Consider the following 19,775-nt stretch of genomic DNA (forward strand, 5'->3'; position numbering starts at 1 on the left):
AAGACTGCATCCAACCTGATTGTCTGGCATCTACCGAAGCACTTACCACATAGTAAGCCCTTATTTACAAGTTAAGTTGGTTTGTCTTATGCCATCGAGTCGTCTCCAACCCATAGCGACTCCATGGACATCTCCCCATGGATGTTTAGAGAAGCTGCTTAGAGAAGCAGTGTGGCTCAGTGGAAAGACTGCGGGCTTGGGAGTCAGAGGTCATGAGTTTGAATCCTGGCTCTGCCACCTGTCAGCTGTGTGACTGTGGGCAAATCACTTAATTTCTTTATGCCTCAGTTACCTCATCTGTAAAATGGGGATTAACTGTGAGCCTCATGTGGGACAACCTGATTAACCTGTATCTACCCCAGCGCTTAGAACAGTGCTTGGCACATAGTAAGCACTTAACAAATACCAACATTATTATTATCATTATTATTATCTCTCCCAAAATGCCCCACCTCCAACTGCAGTTGCTCTGGTAGTGGATTCAGAGAGTTTTCTTGGTAAAAATAAGGAAGTGGCTTACTATTGCCTCCTTCCACGCAGTAAACTTGAGCCTCTGCCCTTCACTCTCTCCCACGCTGTTGCTGCTGCCCAGCCCAGATGAGTTCTGACTTGCAGCAGATGGCCTTCAACTCACTAGACACTGCCCAAGCTAGGAATGGAATGGGTATGCCTCTGCTTGACTCTCTCTCCCTTAGCCGAGACTGGTAGACAACTGGAAACTCTCCAAGTGAGGTCCTGAGAGGGGAAAAGTTTTCTAGAAGAGTTAAATGGTAAGAGTGCAACTATGTGGCTACTGTCCTATCAAATCAATCAGTGGTATTGAGCTCTTATTGTATGCAGAACACTGTACTAAGCACATGGGAGAGTACAGTATAACAGAGTTCATAGACAGGTTCCCTGCCCATAATTAGCTTACAGTCTATAAATCATCCTGAAGATAAACACAGTGAAATCTTCACAGACATTATATAGATCTGCATGGGGTAGACTTTTTTTGTTGTTGTTGAAAAGGGTACTCCTATTAAGGATGATGCTTGCTTGAGAAGGAAGGGAGGATGTTTAGCAATGTTGTGAAGGTAGAATCAATAGGATTTAATGAGGTATTGAGTATATGGTTTGAAAGAGAGAGGAGTCAAGGATAATGCTGTGGTTATGGGCTTGTGAGACAGGAAAGACGGTGGTGCTGTCTACATTGATGGGAAAGTTGGTGAGGACAGGATTAAGGAGGAAAGACAAGGAGTTCTATTTTGGATATCTTAAATTTGAGGTGACAGCAAGACATCTAAATAGAGATGTCTTGATGGCAGGAAGAAATAAAAAAAGTTGGTATTTGTTAAGCGCTTACTATGTGCCAAGCACTGTTCTAGGCGCTGGAGTAGATACATGGAAAGAGCACGGGCTTTGGAGTGAGAGGTCATGGGTTCGAACCCCGGCTCTGCCACTTGCCAGCTGTGTGACTTTGGGCAAGTCACTTCACTTCTCGGTGCCTCAGTTCCCTCATCTGTAAAATGGGGATTAAGACTGTGAGCCCCACGTGGGACAACCTGATTCCCCTGTGTCTACCCCAGCGCTTAGAACAGTGCTCGGCACATAGTAAGCGCTTAACAAATACCAACATTATTATTATTATACAAGGTGATCAGGTGGTCCCAAGTGGGGCTCACAGTCTTCATCCCCATTTTACAGATGAGAGAACTGAGGCACAGAGAAGTGAAGTGACTTGCCCAAGGTCACACAGCTGACAAGTTGCAGAGCTGGGATTTGAACCCATGACCTCTGACTCCCAAGCCCATGCTCTTTCCACTGAGCCACGCGCAAGACTGCAGAGAGGGAGAAAGGGATGGAGATGTAGAATGGAAGCTGAATGGAAGCAGCGTGGCTCAGTGGAAAGAGCCTGGGCTTGGGAGTCAGAGGTCATGGGTTCGATTCCTGGCTCTGCCATTGGTCAGCTGTGTGACTGTGGGCAAGTCACAACTTCTCTGTGCCTCAGTTACCTCATCTGTAAAATGGGGATTAACTGTGAGCCTCACGTGGGACAACCTGATTACCCTGTATCTCCTCCAGTGCTTAGAACAGTGCTCTGCACATAGTAAGCGCTTAACAAATACCAACATTATTATTATTATTAGAATTGGGAATCATTCACGTAGAGGTGGTAGTTGAAGCCATGGAAGCGAAAGAGATCTCCAAGAGAATGGATGTAGATGGAGAATAGAAGGGGAGCCAGAACAGAACCCTGAAGGACACCCACAGTTAGGGCATGGGAGGCAGGGGAGGACTCCATAAAGGAGACTGAGAAGGAGTGGAGAGTACTCAAGGTAGAATAGTATATGTGCTTGGATTAACGTGGTAGGAATTTGGATGAAGAGGAAAGGGCAGCTTTTAGCAATGCTGTGAAGGTTGACCTACAGTAATGGGAAAGTCCTACTTTCAGCCTCTCCCCTCTTCTACCTGCATCATCACCATCACAAATCAACATTCATATTATAACAAGCAATCATTTATTGAGGATTCTACTAAGAATTTAGGAGAGTACAATATAACAGAGTGAGCCCGTCATTGGGCAGGGATTGTCTCTATATGAGGCCAAATGGTACATTCCAAGCGCTTAGTGCAGTGCTCTGCATATAGTAAGCGTTCAATAAATACTATTGAATGAATGAACAGAAATGGTAGACACATTCCCGGACCATTGTGATTAGTGGCTTCAAAGCTTCCAGTAGCTAATAGAGAAGCAGCATGTCATAGTGGATAGAGCATGGGCCTGGTAGTCAGAGGTCATGGGTTCTAATCCCACCTCTGCCATTCATTCATTCATTCATGCTATGGTATTTACTGAGCACTTACTGTGTGCAGAAAACTGTACTAAGCACTTGGGAAAGTACAATATAGTAATAAAGAGAGATCATCATTGCCCACAGTGAGCTGACAGTCGGAGAAGCAGCGTGGCTCAGTGGAAAGAGCACGGGCTTTGGAGTCAGGGCTCATGAGTTCGAATCCCAGCTCTGCCACTTGTCGGCTGTGTGACTGTGGGCAAGTCACTTAACTTCTCCGTGCCTCAGTTCCCTCATCTGTAAAATGGGGATTAAGACTGTGAGCCCCACGTGGGACAACCTGATTCCCCTATGTCTACCCCAGCGCTTAGAACAGTGCTCGGCACATAGTAAACGCTTAACAAATACCAACATTATTATTATTATTACTTGTCTTCTGTGTGGTCTTGGACAAGTAACTTCACTTCTCTGGGCCTCAGTTACCTCATCTGTAAAGTGGGGATTGTGACTGAATCCCACACGGGACAGGGATTATGTCCAACCCAACTTGTTTGTAATTTAATGTTTAATGTTGGTATTTGTTAAGCGCTTACTATGTGCAGAGCACTGTTCTAAGCGCCGGGGTAAACACAGGGGAATCAGGCTGTCCCACATGGGGCTCACAGTCTTAATCCCCATTTTACAGATGAGGGAACTGAGGCAGAGAGAAGTTAAGTGACTTGCCCACAGTCACACAGCTGACAAGTGGCAGAGCTGGGATTCGAACTCATGAGCCCTGACTCCAAAGCCCGTGCTCTTTCCACTGCACCACGCTGTTTGTATCCACCCCAGCTCTTAGTACAGTATCTGGCACATAGTAAGTGCTTAAGAAATACTATAGTAGTAATAATATTACTGCTTTCTCAAAAAATATATATGTGACTGAGGACCTGGGTTCTAATTCCAGCTCTGCCACATTTGATTTGTGACCTTGGTCAAGTCACATAAATTCTCTGGGGCTGAGTTTGCTCATCTGCCAAATGGAGATTAAACACTTGTTCTCCTTCCTCCTTAGACTGTGAGCCCCATGTATGACAAACACTGTGTCCTCTCTGATTATGTTGTATCTAATGATTACTATCAATTGAGCAAAGACTTCAGAGTCAGGGGAATTCAGAAGCAGCATGGCTTAGTGGATAGAGCATGGGCTTGGGAGTCAGAAGGACATGGATTCTAATCCCAGCTCCACCACATCTGCTGTGTAAATTTGGGCAAATCATTTCATCCTAAATTCCATCATCTGTAAAAAGGGGTTAAGAGTGAGCCCCATGTGTGAAGAGACTGTATCCAACCTGCTTAACTTGTATCTACCCCACCGCTAAGAACAGTGCTTAGCACATAGTAAGCACTTAACAAGTACCATAATTATTTGTATTCTAATCCTGGCTCCACCATCGGCCTGCTGTGTGACCTAGGACAAGTCATTTCACCTTTGATTTCCTCGTATATTGGAAATTGAATAACCATTCATCCTCATCTTTGGACTGAGCTTCATTTTGGACAAGGACAGTGATCAAACTGATTAAATTTTCAGTACAGTGTTCAGTACAGTGTTTTGCAAATAGTATGGACCTAAATACTATAATTGTTAAAATTTTTTTGATAAATGGAATGAAGTGTACCAAGTAACATTTCTAAAAGGTGATCCATGCAGCAATGTGCATTTTATATTCAAAGGAAGAAAAAGGCTAGAAGAAGGAAGACTGATGAAGAGGCTGATATCATAGAATTTCAATTGGACAAGAGTTGGGATCAGTGTGGTGGTAGTTTGAGGTGTGAAGAAGAGGCAAATCCAGGAAATATCGCGTAGGAGAGAAGAGGCTTGCTTTAAGCCTCAATCACCTTTTCCCCTCCTACTCACCTCGCCATTCTCCTACTACAACCCAGCCCACACACTTCACTCCTTTAATGCTAACCTTCCTTTTAACTGTACCTCGATCTCATCTAACCTCAGACCTCTCACCCCACTCCTGTCTGTCGCCTGAAATGCCTTTCCTCCTCATATCCGAGTGACAATTACTCTCCCACCCTGAACTGAAGGGAAATCTCCTCCAAGAGGCCTCCCAGATTAATCCCCCTTTTCCTTTTCTTCCACCCACTTCAGCAATGTCCTGACTTCCTCCTTTTATTCATCCCCTCTTCCAGTCCCACAACACTTATGTACATGTCTGTAATTTATTTATATTTATGTCTACTTCCCCCTTTAGACTATAAGCTCACTGTGGGCAGGGAATGTGTCATACTACTGTAGCACTTACTATTGTACTAATGTGACAAGTTCTTAATACAGAACTCTGCACACTGTAAGTGCTCAATAAATAAAAATGACAGTGACTATCTTAAGGAGCTTATATCTAGTGAGGGAGATAGACATAAATCATCAAATCTAGAGTGTATTGATGAAGTGTGTCTGTATAAAAGAGTTAGAGATATACATGTAAACTAATACACAAAATTAGAAATAATATCTGTGGTATTTGTTAATCACCTCCTATGTATATTAGAGATAATCAGGTCAGACATAATACTTCTGTTACATAAGGCTCATTCTAAGGGAGAGGGAAGACAGGAGCTTATCCCTCTTTTGCAGATATTTAAACTGAGCATGAGAGAAATGATTTGCCCAGGTGGCAGAGCCAGGATTTGAAACCAGGTCTTATGTGTCAAATTGGCCCCTGGGGTGACCTGATCAGAAAGCTGGCCACTAGTTAAGAAAGCCTCTTGGAGGAGATGTCATTTTAGGGGGCTTGAAATAAAATTCTCTATTTTCCAAGGCTGCAAAAACCATCCTTTTATGAGGAAACTAACTGGGGTACCGTCACACCATTTTATATGAAAGAAAGCAAAATGAGTTCAATTCTGCAGCTTTAGTGTCTCTCAGGATTTTACTGCTTGAGGCCAGTTGAGCTTAGTTAGGAAGAATTCCCATGAAGTAATAAATGATTAATTTAACTGGGCAGAGTTGAATTAAGTACTAAAAATGTTTTTCCTTTAAAAAAGTGACCCACTAGAAATATCGAATGTGAATAAAAAAAAAGTTGCTACATTCAAGCAGGTGGCCTACTGGAAAGAGCAGAGGACTGGAAGACAGGATACCTGGATTCTAATCCCAGCTCCAGTACTTACCCGCTCTGTGATCTAGAGCAAGTCACTTCATTTTTCTGTGCCTCAGTTTGCTCATCTGTAAAATGGGAATTCAATACCTGTTCTTCATCAGACTGAGCCCCATGAAACAGGGACTGTCTCTGACTGGAATGTATGGTATCTACTCCAGCAACGTGTATGGCACCGCACACATCCAATCCATCACCAACACCTGCTGGTCTCACCTTCACAATAACGCCAAGATCCGACCTTTCCTCTACATGCAAACTGCTGGTACAAGCTCTCATAATTTCCCGACTGGATTACTGTGTCAGCCTGCTCTTGGTTCTCCCTTCCTCCTGTCTCTCCCCACTCCAGTCTATTTTTCTTTCCACTGGCCGGATCAGAGAAGCAGCGTGGCTCATTGGAAAGAGCCTGGGCTTGGGAGTTAGAATCCACTCCCAAATCCACCACTTGTCTGCTGTGTGCCCTTGGTCAAGTAATTTCAATTCTCTGTGCCTCAGTTACCTCATCTGTAAAATGGAGATTAAGATTGTGAGCCCCAAATGGGACAGAGACTGTGTCCTACCTGATTAGTTTGTATCTACCCCAGAGTTTAGAACAGTGCATGACATGTAATAAATGCTTAACAAATGCCATCATCATGGGACTCGAAGTCTAGAATCCCATGTTCAATCAATCTTCTAATATCTTTGGCATGGGTCCTCTGTGTGACCTGGGTCAACTCACATCAATCAATAGTGTTTATTGAGCACTTACTTTGTGCAAAGCATTGTAATCCCTTGGGAAAGTACAATTACAAAGTTGGTAGACACATCCCCTGCCCACAACGATCTTACAATCTAGAGGGGGAGACAGACATTAGTATATGTAAATCACAGTATGTAAATAAAGTTCTGAGGGACTGAGGGAGGGGATGAATAAAGGATGCAAATCCAAGTACAAGGGTGATGCAGAAGGAAGTAATAATAATGATGGCATTTGTTAAGCGCTTATTATGTGCCAAGCACTGTTTTAAGCATTGGGGGAGTTACACAGTAATCAGGTTGTCCCACATGGGGCTCACAGTCTTAATCCCCCTTTTTACAGATAAGGTATCTGAGGCACAGAGAAATTAAGTGACTTGCCCAAAGTCACACAGTTGATAAATTGCAAAGCCAGGATTATAACCCATGACCTGTGACTCCCAAGCCCATGCTCCTTCCACTAAGCCAGAGTGCTCCCACTGTAATAATAAAATCACTGCTATTTGTTATCACTGGACTTACTTAGTGTCTAGTGGTCTACCTTAGTGTTCACAGGGAATCGTTTATCTGTGTTTGCATCCCAGTTCCAGGAAGGAGATTTCAGGCCAATGGTGCTTAGTGGATCCATTTTTATTTTTCTTTTCAAACTCGCATACGGTGAGAAGTGTGTAGTTCACTCATGCATAACTGATGTAGAGGAAATTAAAAAGATGGGACTTTTGTTAATGATTATAGCTTCAGGAGAAAAGTGTAGTTTATGGAAGATCTCTGGACATCGTTTAATCAGCCATTTTCTAAATCCCCATTTTACAGACGAGGCATCTGAGGCACATGAAGTTAAATGACTTACCCAAAGTCACACAGCTGACAAGTGGTGGAGCTGGAATTAGAACCCAAGACCTCTGGCTCCCAAGCCCCTGATCTTTCCAGTGAGGCACGCTGCTTCTCAAGGGAAAGAGAAAATGAAGATCTAGTCAGTGAAGGCCTCTTAGGGGAGATATGCCTTTAATAAGGCTTGTGGTGGGGAGGAGGAAGAGGAGGGACGGGGGAGAGTGACTGTCCTTCGATATGAAGAGAAAGGGCATTCCATACCAGAGGCAGGACTTGGGTGAGAAGTTGGCTGAGAGGTGGATGAGATTGAGGCCCAAGCAGTAGGTTGGCTTTAGAGGATGGAAGTATGCAGGCTGGGATGTAGTAGGAAACAAAAGAGATAAGGAAGGAGGGTGTGAGGTGATTGAGTGATTTAAAGTCCATAGTAAGATGTGTATTTGATGTAGAGGTAGATAGGCAACCACTGGAGGTTCTTGAGGAGTGGGGAAACATGGATTGAACATTTCTGCAGAAAAATGATCCGGTCAGATGAAGTAGAGACTGGAGTGGGGAGAGATAGGAAGGTCAGGTTGATGTAGTAGTCAAGGTAGGATAGGATAAATGCTTGGATTAAGATGGAAACAGTTTGGATGGAGAGGGAAGGGTGGATTTTACCAATGCTGTGAAGATTAGAGTGGCAGGATTTGGTGATAGATTTAATTTTGAGGTTGAATGAGTGAGATGTGTCAAGGGTAACACTAAGTTTACAAGCTTGGTAGACAGGGAGGATGGTGGGGCTGTCTACAGTGATAGGAAAATCATGGGCAGCATATCTCCCCATGTTTCAGTTTCTGCATCTTTATAATGGGTTTAAGAGCTTTCTGTCCCTCCTTCTTAAATTGTGAATTCCATGTGCATCAGGAACTGTTCCCAAAAAGCAGCATGGGTTAGTGGAAAGAGCATGGGAGTCAGAACACCTGATTTTACATTCTGGCTCCAACACTTGCCTGCTGTGCAACCTTGACTTCTCAGTGCCTCAGTTTCCACATCTGTAAAATGGGGACTAAATTCCAATTCTCCCTCAGACTATGAGCCCCATATGGGATAACTGTATATTATCTACCCCAGCACATAATTTGCCAGCACATGGCAAGTGCTTAAAAAATGGCACAATAATTATGTTTATCATTATCTTGTATCTCCCCCAATACTCAATACAAGTGATTCTCATAAGAAAGGATTTAATAAAGATCACAATAATCATTCATAGCAATATTAACATTTTCCAACAGAGAGGGGATAGCACCCGGTGGGATTATCAAATAGAATCAATCTTGATGCTTTCCAAAGAGTTCAACTCAAACTCTTTTCAGGAGATGGATCTAACCCACAAAGCTAAATTATGTGGAAGAACTGGGAAACTTTACTGCTTTTGGAAAATGACTCTCATTTGGGGTCTCTGCTCTGTTATTCATCTAAGAAACCCAAAAAGAGAGTTTGAATCAGATAACCAGGGACTGACCAATCAAACAGAAATGATACCAAGAAAATAACGACTATCACTCAATCAAGGCCCTGTGCTCAAACAAGTTATTCACGTTTATGGCTCTGGCTCTGCTGACAGCAGTTGATTCACTGAATTTTGAGTTTACCAAAACCAAAGCAACTCAGATATTTTAATAAAAAGGAAGTTCTCAGATCTATACTTTTCATAGAAAGGTACTTTATTATGCTGCTTTAAGCTGTTCTAACAAAGCCATTGCTCATGACAGAGTCCCTAAGCAGTTTTACAAAACAGGAAATATGTCAAGCTTACTTCTGAATGGACAGCAAAGCCTTGAGGGACACACAGATAAGCAAGACAGAGAGAAAAGGACAAAAATATGGGTTTCTGATTCTCAGAGAAAGAATTTTGGAGAACATAAAGTCCTGTGATTTGATAAAATCAAAGAGACACTTGAAATTTTGATCCACAGCTACTTATACTCTTTTTTGCCACTTCAAATCTGTGTCTGGTAAACTTCATATCCCAGTTTCAAATGAATTGCATTGCCTAGTTGATATTTGAAGTCTGAATTCAATTTCATATTTATGAAAGATGTTGAGTTGAAAGGAGTCAATCAGAATTTCCAATGATAAGAAAATATAGGTTAAAGTCAATTCTATATTTTCCATCCCTGAAATTTGCAGGTAACAGTTATATCCTATGAAATGCACAGAAAAAAAATGTAGTCCTCCACACTTCTATTTAGAACCATTAGATTGCAATTTTGTGAGGGGTGGCTTGAGAACTGGCAGCCAACTTCAGCCAAGAAAACCTTGCATTTTTCTTTACTAAAGGCAGACACCTGCACAAGTTAACTTCATTTTTCAGTTCAGGTCTCCTCCCGAAGTAATGGAATTAATAATATTCAGCTGATGGGAAGTCATGTCATTGTGTCAGAGAAAAAAAAAATCTGACTTCAACCAAAAAACATTAAACAACCTTATGACAGTGAGCAAAGTGTTTTGTGGCTTTGGAATCCCTTCCCCTCATCCTGCTAAAAGTCTTGACCAACTATTTTCAGGCAATACTATGAGATCTATCTTTTGAAGTTGATTAGCTGATGAAAGCAGTGTGCCTCAGTGGAAAAAGCCCGGGCTTGGGAGTCAGAGGTCATGGGTTCAAATTCCTGCTCTGCCACTTGTCAGTTGTGTGACTGTGGGCAAGTCACAACTTCTCAGTGCCTCAGTTACTACATCTCCACCCCTGTCCTCTCCCCCTCCCTTCAGGCTCGCATCTCCTCCTGCCTCCAGGACGTCTCCACCTGGATGTCGGCCCGCCACCTAAAACTCAACATGAGCAAGACTGAGCGCCTCATCTTCCCTCCAAAGCCCGGTCCTCTCCCAGACTTCTCTATCACCGTCGATGGCACGACCATCCTTCCCGTCTCTTGGGCCCGCAATCTCGGTGTCATCCCTGACTCGTCTCTCTCATTCACCCCACACATCCTATCCATTACCAAGACCTGCCGGTTTCACCTATATAATATCGCCAAGATCCGCCCTTTCTTCTCCACCCAAACGGCTACCTTACTGCTACAGGCTCTAGTTGTATCCTGGCTAGACTACTGTGTCAGCCTTCTCTCTGACCTCCCTTCCTCCTCTCTCGCCCCGCTCCAGTCTATTCTTCACTCTGCTGCCCAGCTCATCTTCCTGCAGAAACGATCTGGGCATGTCACTCCCCTTCTTAAACAACTCCAGTGGTTGCCTATCAACCTCCGCTCCAAACAAAAACTCCTCACTCTAGGCTTCAAGGCTCTCCATCACCTTGCCCCTTCCTACCTCTCCTCCCTTCTCTCTTTCTACCACCCACCCTGCACGCTCCGCTCCTCCGCCGCCCACCTCCTCACCGTCCCTCGGTCTCGCCTATCCCGCCGTCGACCCCTGGGCCACGTCCTCCCGCGGTCCTGGAACGCCCTCCCTCACCTCCCCCAAACTGATTCTCTTCCCCTCTTCAAAACCCTACTTAAAACTCACCTCCTCCAAGAGGCCTTCCCAGACTGAGCTCCTCTTCTCCCTCTACCACCCCCCCTTTACCTCTCCGCAGCTAAACCCTCTTTTTCCCCTTTTCCCTCTGCTCCTCCACCTCTCCCTTCCCTTCCCCACAGCACTGTACTCGTCCGCTCAACTGTATATATTCCCATTGTCCTATTCATTTGTTAATGAATTGTACATCACCTTGATTCTATTTAGTTGCCATTGTTTTTACGAGATGTTCTTCCCCTTGACTCTATTTATTGCCATTGTTCTTGTCTGTCCATCTCCCCCGATTAGACTGTAAGCCCGTCAAACGGCAGGGACTGTCTCTGTCTGTTGCCGACTTGTTCATTCCAAGCGCTTAGTACAGTGCTCTGCACATAGTAAGCGCTCAATAAATACTATTGAATGAATAAATGAATGAAAGTTACCTCATCTGGAAAATGGGGATTAAGACTGTGAGCCTCACGTGGCACAACCCGATTACCCTGTATCTACCCCAGAGCTTAGAACAGTGCTCTGCACATAATAAGCACTTAACAAATACTATTATTATTATTATTAAAGGAGAGACTGTATTAACTTGGAAAAAAAAATAAATAGTACCTTCTGTTCTACCCTCGCTATGTGCTAAGAGCTGGTATAGATAAAAGGATATCAGATTGGATAGTCTCTGCTCCACAAAAGAACTCAAAGATGGAGGGAAGGAAGGTTATGTTAGAGACAACTGGTCAACAAAAAACAACATATCCTAGTGGAAAGTTCATAGGCCTAGGAGTAAGAGGGCATGGTATTGATCCTAGCTCTGCCACCTGCCTGCTATGTGACTCTGGGGAAGTCACTTAACTTCTTTAAACCGGATGACTCTTACACACAGCACCTTAGTTTTATAATGCTCCTGCAATAAATGCAGAGTTAAAATTTTAAGCGAGCTAAGCAATCTGTCTTTAACTGCACATTCTGCAAGCCAGGACCCTCTTTTCCATGACTCCATTTCTTCACAATACTTCTGGAATAGACCTTATAGTTGTCCAACAATATTAGCCATCTCCTGTCCTTATAATTTCTTCTTCACAATGAGGCTAATTTGTTGCCACTGTTATCTTTCCCTCGCTCCAGATATTAAGATCTCTCTTGAAGGTTGTATGAGTCTATGAATTCGTCACAAAATTCTGCCTTGGGTCTGTACTTTCCCTGGTTCCAGAAATCTTCCCCACAGACCATTTTTCCCCTCATCTACCTGTTCTACCAACAGAGTTCTCAGTCAGCTCATCAGTGCACATTCCCATTCTCTCTCCCTACTTTCTTCCTACCCTCAGGTCTTTCTTTGTATCCATTGAGGTGGATATAAGCAAATTGAGTTGGACACAGTCCCTGTCCCACGTGGGGCTCACAGTCTCAATCCCTATTTGATGGATGAGGTAACTAAAGTGAAGTGACTTGCCCAAGGTCACACAACAGACAAGTGGCAGAGACAACATTAGAACCCATGACCTTCTGACTTCCAGGCCCATGCTCTATCCACTACATCATGTCGCCTCTGCACCCGGTGGGTAGGAAGCATGTCTACCAACTCCATTACATGGTACTTTCCCAAGTACTTAGTACACTCCTCAGCATGCAGTTGGAGCTAATAATAATAATAATAATGTTGGTATTTGTTAAGCGCTTACTATGTGCCGAGCACTGTTCTAAGCGCTGGGATAGACACAGGGGAATCAGGTTGTCCCACATGGGGCTCACAGTCTTAATCCCCATTTTACAGATGAGGGAACTGAGGCACAGAGAAGTTAAGTGACTTGCCCACAGTCACACAGCTGACAAGTGGCAGAGCTGGGATTCGAACTCATGAGCCCTGACTCCAAAGCCCGTGCTCTTTCCACTGAGCCATGCTGCTTCTCTCTCAAAGACCATTGATGAAATGATTTCATCCCTTCCCTTTCCGTGCATTCCAGATCATTCATGTGGCTTTCCCAGGGACATTAAACACAGTTAATCTCATGCTCAAACTTTAAATTACCATGTTGTACATCTTCTGGATTGATGTCTAAAAGACACTATGGTTTTCCCAAAAAATCACATCCCTGGGAAGGGTTTAACTCTTTCTCCCACCTGACTCTATTTCTCACCAGCATTCTTCAGTCCATGCCTCAGATTGCTCCATACAATTTCCCCAGATGAGAGCAAACATGGTGAGCTCATCTCAGGCCTATTTAATATCTTTAACTAGCACCATTACATTTCTAAAACTACAGTCTCTACCCAACTCAGTGATAGAATTGCAGATTGATTTGCTTTAGTTCATGGCACCTTTTTCACAGATAGTCACCCAACTCCGGATTCCAGGTCAAACTCTTGACTTAATGTCAGTGACCTCTAAACACAGTAACTGCTCTACATTAACAGATGGGATAATATGTTGCTACTTTCGTGAAACCAATTCTGGCTGTGAGCCTAAATCTTAAGAGGTGATTCACTATTTTCCCCTCACGATCTCACATAGTTGTACTAAATTGTACTTTCCAAGCACTTAGTACAGTACTCTAAACACAGTAAGTGCTCAATAAATATAAATGAATAAATTAATGATTAACTCTCTCCTCTTTTCCACCAGATCCTTTCCCCTCCATCCCCCCTTGACTGACTGAAGGAATAATAGTAATTATGGTACTTGTTAAGTGCTTACTCTGTGTCAAGCTCTGTTCTAAACACTGGGGTAGCTTAGACAAATGAAGTGACTTACCCAAGGACACACAGTAGACAAGTGACAGAGACAGGATTAAAACCCAGATTGTCTCACTCCCTAGCTTGTGCTCTTTCCACTAGCCAACACTGCTTCTCTATTATAAAGTAATAGTAATAATAGTATTTGTTAAAGCAATTACTATGTTCCAAGCACTGGGGTAGATAAAAGGTAATCAAGTTGTCCCACTTGGGGTTCAGATTCTTAATCCCTATTTTACAGATGAGTTAACTGAGGCACAGAGAGGTTAAGTAACTTGCCCAAAGGCACACAGCTAAGTGGCAGAGCTAAGATTAGAACCCGTGGCTTCTAACTCCCAAGTCCATGCTCTTTTCACTAAGCCACATTTCTTCTCTGCCCCATCTCCACCCTGCCTTCCTTCCTTTCCCAGGTCCTTTTAATTTACTTTGTTTTTTTTCCCTCTGCTCCATTTTTACTTCCACATACCGCTTGTCACCTTGGGGAGGCAGGACTGAGATCCTAACCCTGGGTTTCTGCCGCTGCTTCTACCCTGCAGCAAATCTCCACTTGACTCCTCCTTGTTCACCTCAGCATTCCTCCCAGCACAGCTCACACTAAACTGGGGCAGAAGGAAACCCCCACCCCTCCCCCTCCCTTAGGGTTATAAGTAATTGTCTTCTAATGGGAGGCAGCTGGCAGGAGCAGCTTAAATGTATTTAGGGTACTGCCTTGAGCTGAGTAGGGAGTGAAGTCATTAGTTTCAGAAGCAAGAGAAGGGGAGGGCAGTAAAGGGAAAGGGAGGGTTTCCATTGTGCAGATAAGCTGGTCAGGAATCGATCAATCAATTGGTGGTATTTACTGAGTACTTATTATGTACAGAACACTTAGGAGAGTACAGTGCGACTGAGTTGGTAAGTATATACCCTGTGTACAGTGACAATACAGTCTAGAAGGGGAGGCAAAACTTAATATAAATAAACGTATTAAGGATTTATACATAGGTGCACATATGCACCCTTTATTCACCCTTCTTTCAGCCCCACAGCACTTACTTATAGGTGTAATTCATTTATATTCATGGCTGTCTTCCCGTCAGGGCTGTAAGTGCATTGGGGGCAGGGAATGTGTCTACTAACTCGATTATATTATACTTTCCCAAGTGCTTAACCCAGTGCTCTGCAAACAGCAAAGGCTCAATATGACTGATAGGGACTGTGAGGTGGGAGTTGTGGTAAATGCCAAATGTCCAAAATGTACCGATTCCACTGCCAAGTGGTTAGATGATGCAGAAGAAAAAGAGAGTCAGGGAAAAGAGGGCTTAATAAGAAGCCTAAATATCCACCAGGACAGAAGTGATATTTTACAGGTCATCCACCCCAGGGAATGAGCAGGTACAAGTGGCCAACTTTCTGCAAAGGAAGAATTTCATAGCAATTTGAACAGGGAAGGGAATTGAGGAACCTGACGGTTGCATGTCAAATGAAATGACTCCCTATAAAATGGAAGGTTTGTTGTCTAAATCCTGAGTGAATCCCTTCTCTTACTAAACTTGTCCAAAACAGAATTCCTCATCTTCCCAACCAAAACCTTTCTGTCCCTTGACTTTCTTTTCACCAAAGACAGCACCACTATCCTTGCTGTCTTATAAACCCATAACCTTGGCGTTATCCTCGACTCATCTCTCTCACTGAACTGATGAATTCAGTCTGTCAGCAAATCCTGCTGGTTTTACCTTCACAGCATCACTCAACTCTTTCCTTTCTTCTATATCCAAACTGTTACTATGCTCTTCCAAGCACTTATCCTATCCCACCTTGATTACTGCATTAGCCTTCTCTCTGACCTCTCTGTCTCCTGTCTCTCCCCTTGTCAGTCCTTATTTCACTTGGTTGCCCTGATCATTTTTCTAGAAAAAACTTATTCCTTGTCTCCCCATTCCTCAAGAACCTCCAGGGGCTGCCCATCCAGAAAACACAGCAAAAACCTCAAACAAAAACTCCTCACCATTAGCCTTAATGTCACAACCTCGGTGTCATCTTTGACTTGGCTCTCTCATTCACCCCACACATCCACTCCGTCACCAAAACCTGCCGGTCTCACCTTTATAATATCGCCAAGATCCACGCTTTTCTCTCCACCCAAATGGCTATCTTACTGGTATAGGCTCTCATAATCTCCCGGCTAGATTATCGTGTCAGCCTTCTCTCTGATCTCCCTTCCTCCTCTCTCTCCCTGCTCCAGTCTATTCTTCATTCCGCTGCCTGGATCATCTTCCTGCAGAAACGCTCTGGGCATGTCACTCCCCTTCTTAAAAACCTCCAGTGGTTGCCTATTAACCTCCGCACAAAACAAAAACGTCTCACTCTAGGCTTCAAGGCTCTCCATCACCTCACCCCCTCCTACCTTTCCTCCCTTCTCTCTTTCTACTGCCCACCCCGTAGTAGGCTCCGCTCCTCTGCCACCCACCTCCTCATCATCCCCTGTTTTCTCCTATCTCGCCATCGACCCCTGGGCAGTCCTTCTGCTGTCCTGGAACGCCCTCCCTCCTCACCTCCGCCGAACTAATTCTCTTCCCCTCTTCAAAGCCCTACTTAGAGCTCACCTCCTCCAAGAGGCCTTCCCAGACTGAGCTTCCCCTTTTCTCTCTGCTCCCTCTGCTCCCCCTCTACCACCCCCTTCACCTCCCCTCAGCTAAGCCCTTTTTTACCCCCTTTCCCTCTGCTCCTCCCCCTCTCCCTTCCCCTCCCCTCAGCACTGTGCTCGTCCACTCATTTGTATATATTTTCATTACCCTATTTATTTTGTTAATGAGATTTACATCACCTTGATTCTATTTATTGCTATTGTTTTAATGAGATGTTCATCCCCTTGATTCTATTTATTGCTATTGTTTTTGTCTGTCTGTCTCCCCCAATTAGACTGCAAGCCCGTCAATGGGCAGGGATTGTCTCTATCTATTGCCGATTTGTACATTCCAAGCGCTTAGTACAGTGCTCTGCACATAGTAAGCGCTCAATAAATACTATTGAATGAATAAATGAATTAAAAAATCAGCACATCCACTCCTACCTTACCTTACTGGTCTACTACACCTTGAATGCTGGACAGTGAAAAAACAGAATAGAAAGAACATAGATTCTTTTGAAGTATGGGGTTGGAGAAGGGTTTCGTGAATACCATGGACTGCCCAAAAATCAAATAAATTGATTTTAAAGCAAATTAAACCAGAGTGGTCTATGGAAGGCCAAATGACTTGACTGAGCATATTTTGGAGACCTAATCAGTTGGAGAAGACACTAATGCTAGGAAAAATCCAGGGAAAACATGAAAGAGGCAGACCAGCAGCTAGATGGACAGAGACCGAGGTGACCACACTAAATAGCAAATTTCAGATCCATTTTCAAAGATGAATGGGTTCACTTAATGTAAGAATACATATGTTAATATTTTAGCATGATTTTATTTTATTACATCATGATTCACCTTTAATTCAAATAGGTATGAATAATAACTACTTCTACATCTGGCTCCTGAAACTTTAAGGGCATTCAAGGATGATGTTTCCTAGAGTCCCAGAGAAACTAAAGACATGGTGCTTTTCATTCGAAACTATTAATCAGCTGCCTGCTTTTTTCTCAGAAAATATTGAACTGTTTATTACTTTCCATTATCTTTATTATTCATCCTCATTAGAGTGATTAATATTGTTCCACTGATATTATGCCTGCAGTTTTAAAACGTTTCTGTGGAAGGCTAAATGTTAAGTGAACTAAATTCTTCAGTATCAGATTTTACTTTATTTTTCATCTTTTATTATTCATTTTCCTCTCATTGTAGCTATTACATTTATTATGTTGCTATCTTGAATTGTTTTTATTAATGTTTCAGTCTGGATAATAAGCTCAATTTTTCCATTGAAATTTCCAAAATTTTCCACTGATTTATTTTCTCTCACCCCTATTTTTTAGTATAGTTTATGTTAGGCCAAACAAGAGAAAGTCTGTGTTAAGGTGACAAGAATTTAGATGAGATGATTGGGAGTGGGTTATCATATATAAATCAATCTTTCTCTTAGGTCACAAAAGTTTGCTTTGCCTACAGTGTATCAGCCCAGGATGGATGGGAGGTAAATAATTATATTAAATATTTCCATGTATACACAGAGAAAATAAAATAAAATGCAACTTGAATTTTGAGTTGAGATGTTGTGAGTTAAGCAGAGAAGAGGTATAGACTGTAAACTCTCTAAGGGGAGAGATATAATTATAATAGTAATGATGATGATATTTGTTAAGCACTTACGATGTGCCAAGCACTCTTCTAACAGCTGGGGTAGATACAAGGTAAACAGGTTGTCCCACATGGGGCTCACAGTCTTAATCCCCATTTTACAGATGAGCAAACTGAGGCATAGAGAAGTTAAGTGACTTGCCTGAGGTCACACAGCAGAAAAGGGGCAGACTTGGAATTAGAATCCATCTCCTCTGACTGCCAAGCCCGTGTTCTTTCCACTAAGCCACACTGCTTCTCTGACGTCTACCAACTCTATTGTCATGCCTTTTTCCAAGGGTTTGGTACAGTACTCCATACTCAGTAAGCACATAATACCATTAACTGATTAACTGAAAGTTCTCTCTATAATATTCATTTCGAAGGCTGATGATATTCAGGTGTCTCTAAAAACTAAACAAAATCTGCCTTCCCATCTTTCATTGTTTTTGAGCTTAGCTGTTTTCTTTCCTTCTGGACTGTGAACAGTTGGATTCCTACTGTTGTCTTTCACCTTTCTACAGAAACACCAGAACTTGGCTCGAGGATTTTCCTAGGAGAAAACCTAAAAAAAAGGAGTTGAGCTTCCTCATTACTAATGGAATCTCCCAGCAGAGGGATAGACAAGTCTCAGTCGAGGTGCAAAAGCTTCAAGGGATAGTATTAGGTAAGTACAGTAAAATGGAGTGAGTAGATTTGATCCCTGCTCTCAAAGAGTTTACAGTCTCGGAGGAGAGACTGGCACAGAAGGAAATTAAAGAAAGGGGAAGCAGGAGAATAAGGCTATGTACGTAAGTGCTATCACGGTTGTGTGAGTATCAAAGTGCTTAGAGGTTACAGGACCAATTGCCTAAGTGACACAGAAGGGAGGAGAATAGGGTGGGGGATATGAAAGGTTAATCAGAAAAGACATCCTGGGCCTAAAATTACAGATGTAATTTTAGGAGGTATTTGAAGATTGGGAATGTGGTGATCTGTCAAATATGAAGGGGAAGACCTGCATTAAGACATAGATTTCAGTGTTGTAATTAGAACTGTTCATTCATTCATTCAATAGTATTTATTGAGCACTTACTATGTGCAGGGCACTGTACTAAGCGCTTGGAATGTACAATTCGGCAACAGATAGAGACAGTCCCTGCCCATTGACGGGCTTACAGTCTAATCAGGGGAGACAGGCAGACAAAAACAATAGCAATAAGTAGAATCAAGGGGATCTACATCTCATTAACAAAATAAATAGGGTAATAAAAATATATACAAATATATACAAATGTTCAATTAGCTCCCTCTTGTCCCTGGTATTGGAAGTGGCCTCCATGATCTCATTAACCCTGGCAGGACTTGAATTCAAATGCCAAACAAGACATCTTACAAAATCTTAAAAACAGCTGTTCTTATCTCATGTTGGATTTCTACTTTTTTATTCATAAAAGAGTTTTGGAACTTTTCTCTAAGGTTTGAGCCCTGGGGTGGGATTTGTTGACTTATTTCTCCTAATTACTCAAAGAGTACAAACAAGAATCTGCTTGAACTCAGAACTCACCTGATATTCTCCCATCCCTGCCTAACTCTAAATGAAATCTACTTTGCTTCCCATAGGTCATTTGTCTCATAAATGTCTTCTGCTCCCAAATACTTCACTGGTCTTGGTTTTAATTGTGTTATTCCACGTACCAATCAACAATATTCCTTGTGTCCAAGCATAGACTAATTCCAAGTTTTGTTTTTTTTTAGGGTATTTGTTAAGTGCTGATTATGTGTCAAACACCGTTCTAAGTGCTGAGGTCAGTAGAAGGAAATTAGGTC

This window comes from Ornithorhynchus anatinus, chromosome 1 (genome assembly GCF_004115215.2).
Source record: "Ornithorhynchus anatinus isolate Pmale09 chromosome 1, mOrnAna1.pri.v4, whole genome shotgun sequence".
Classification (NCBI taxonomy): Eukaryota; Metazoa; Chordata; class Mammalia; order Monotremata; family Ornithorhynchidae; genus Ornithorhynchus; species Ornithorhynchus anatinus.